This window comes from Crocuta crocuta, unplaced genomic scaffold, assembly GCF_008692635.1.
Source record: "Crocuta crocuta isolate KB4526 unplaced genomic scaffold, BGI_CrCroc_1.0 scaffold1079, whole genome shotgun sequence".
In the NCBI taxonomy this organism is placed as follows: domain Eukaryota; kingdom Metazoa; phylum Chordata; class Mammalia; order Carnivora; family Hyaenidae; genus Crocuta; species Crocuta crocuta.
The window spans coordinates 883,900-887,033 of record NW_027529995.1 but is presented as its reverse complement, the minus strand read 5'-3'; positions in this window follow the sequence as shown (position 1 = coordinate 887,033).

Genomic DNA, 3,134 nt, shown 5'->3' with positions numbered 1-3,134 from the left:
GGCAATGTTGGGAAAGAAATATGGACTGCCTTCCTTTTTCTGACTTGGGCACAGGGGCTCCTGTGGTAGGCTGGTGGCCCCTGTTATCTGCTTTCCAGAAAGACAGAAAGGTCTGATCCACCAATCAGAAGTCCCACATAGGGGTGCCTGGTGGCTCAGCCGGTTAAACAGTTAAGCATCTGACTCTTGATTTCGGCTCAGGTTATGATCTCACAGTTTGTGGGGATTGAGCCCTGAATGGGACTTCCTGCTGACAGCACGGAGCCTCCTTGGGATTCTCTCCCCTCCGCCCCCCGCCCCCAAAATAAATAAATATACTTTAAAAAAAACTGTCCCACATGGGCTCTGTCCTGTCTCTTGAGAGGGCCTCTCAGCTTCTGGAGGAGCAGGCTGGAGGAGTGGCATGGCCCTGTTACTTCCTTGGCCTGCGCCTGGGAAGAAAAGAAAACAAGAACTTTCCCTCAGGCTGGAGTCTAGGGGAGGGCCCTGCCGAAGGCTCTTAGGCTGTTGCGCCACACCTAGGAGCAGGAGCAGGAACAGGAGCAGGAAGAGGGCCCAGTCATTCTGCATGCGGGAGTGGGAGGCACAGTTTGACTGTATCTCAGGACAGCTGAGTCTGCCCCCAGGCAGTTCCCAGAACCCTCGTGTACCCACCCACCCACTCATGCTCACAGTCCTGGTTCTTCTGGGGCCTCGGATTCAGAAGAAGAGCATCTTGGAGATGAAGCATGGGGGCTATGGTAGAATGACTATTGGCTTAAGGGAGTCTGAGGGTCCATGACCCTCAGTTCAATCTGCAGACAAAAGTTCTGCTGTTGTCTCCAGGATCAGAAGGGGCAGAGCTCCCTTAGCCCAAGTCCTGGGCTCAGGTGGAGCTGCTGAGAAGGGCTGCCAGTTGCGCTGTGATCAGGAAGGGTGCCCGTGGCTGGCTCCAGGCCCTCTCCTCCGTGCTGCCTGGCACGGAGTACAAGTACCAGCTGCGGCCTGCCACTGCAAGGCTGGGGAAGAGTGGCACTCAGGTCAGCTTACCTGGGCTAACTGCCGGCTCTGCCATTTGGATTGTCTGGGGGGGTGGGGGGGGTGGGCGACCTCCCCTTTGGAGCCTCAGTTTGCTCATCTGTACATAGGGGTGGCCAGGGTTACTCTGCAGGCTGTTAGAAGGCTTGGTGCTCACGTGTGTGAAGGTCTGAGAAACCTAGCAGCCCCCAGTCATTATTAGGTAAGGGGCTTATGCTGATGTGGCTTCACTTTTTGATCTCTGCACCCAGAGACTGACCCTCCACCCAGAGCACTGAATGGGTTTTGAAGAGAGATGTGATTGAATCAGAGGCACAGGAAGCTGGGAGTTAGGACCGTGGTGTTGCCTCCTGTGCTTTTTGCTGTGGTGGGGCAGTGAGTACTAGACAAACAGAAGTCTGGGCACCAGACTTAGGGAAATCTGATAGGAGGAAACTTCTATGTAAGGAAATTCTCCCCACTAAGATTGGAAACTACAACTCACTCTTTTCCCCCGAGGATCCTTTAATGCTCTGGGTGTCTCCATAGTCTTGGAAAACTTCTATGACCTCAGACATTTCTACACTCAAATCCTTGTTAGAAGCCCAGCTTCTCATTTTTCAGCAGTTCACAAATCCCATCCACTTCCTGCGGATCGTACTGCCATCCTTTGTTCACATAACCCCGAGTAGCAGTGAGGAGAGAAGGTGGGTGACCACCTCATTGACCCAGCTGGCTCTGGGCATTACGAGAAGGAAAGGAGGTCTTGCTAAGTGTTCAGAGAGAATCATTACCCACGCTAGAGGAACAAGTCACACTGGGAGGAAAAAAGGTGGAGGGAGTTCCTGGCGTGGGAACACGGGGTGAGGTGGGGGGATAGTGGGAAAGCCCAGCCGCTCATGTGGGAACAGGGCTGGGAAAGCGAGTGAGGCGTGTTTCCCGAGCAGAGAGGAACCATGTGGTGGTTTCGAGGTGCCATGACTCCCAGCATGCCCAGCAGCTGCCTAGATGTGTGGCTTTGATGGGACCAGAACTCAGCCCCTTTCTCCCAGGCCAGTCCAGAGAGGAGTGCACCCCAGGCAGGTGTGCCAGCACAACTGTGTCCAGGGAGGCGAGAGCCACAGCTGCCCTTCTAGAGCTAAGAGAGGGGAGTGAGGCTGGGCATTGTCTTTGTCCTCCGACTGCTTGGGGTTCCTTCAGCTCCCCTGTGCTTTCCAGTGAAGCAGACTTGGTTGTTACCCTTGGTCCCTGTTATGGGCTGATTGTGTACTCCCTGAATTCATGTATTAGAGCCCTAACCCCAGTGTGGTGACATTTGGAGGTACAGGCCTTTGAAAGATTAGGTTATAAAGTGAGGCCCTCATGGTGGGATTAGAGACCTTAGAGAAAGAGGAAGAACTCTCTCTGCACATTCTGAGGAAAGGTCATGTGAATTTATGGCAAGAGAGAGGTCTGCAAGCCAAGAAGAGAGCTCCCACCAGGAACTGAAACTGTTAGCTTGATCTTGACCTTCCCAGCCTCCACAACTGTGAGAAATGGATGTCTCCTGGTGTCTGGGGTGTTTTATTACAGCAGCTAGAGTGAAGAAAGCTCTCTTTCATTCGGCACACACTTGCTCAGTGCCTGCTATGTGTCAGGTACTGTGCTGGGCACTGGGGATATATAAGTGAGGGGACATATGAGCAACAGGGGAAAAGTCATTGCGAGTGGTGGCCAGGACTCTGAAGGGCAGCAGAGGTCAAGTGACAGTGAGAACACTAGAGGGGCTGGGCTGCCTTATTCCAGGGCTCAGGAAAGGTCTCCACAGGACTCTTGTCTTATGTAAAGAGAGGCAGGCACACCATGACTCAGGTCGAAAAATGTAGGCAAGAAACAAGAGCTAACAGCAAGCCCCAGAAGCTAGAGACCACCTGGGAGGTCTGAGACCTAGGAGAGCATGCCTGCGCACGAAGCAGAGTGAAGAATGGAGAATGGAGGTGGGATGGGATCCCGGCTGCAGAGAATATGGTCAGCCTGTGTGAGCAAGCTGGGATTTAATCCGACTGCCACTGGAAGGCCCAGGCAAGTTGTCTGCAGGGGAGGACATAATCTGCTTTACAGTTTTAAAAGCTCTGTCAGGCTGCCGCGTAGAGTCAGGG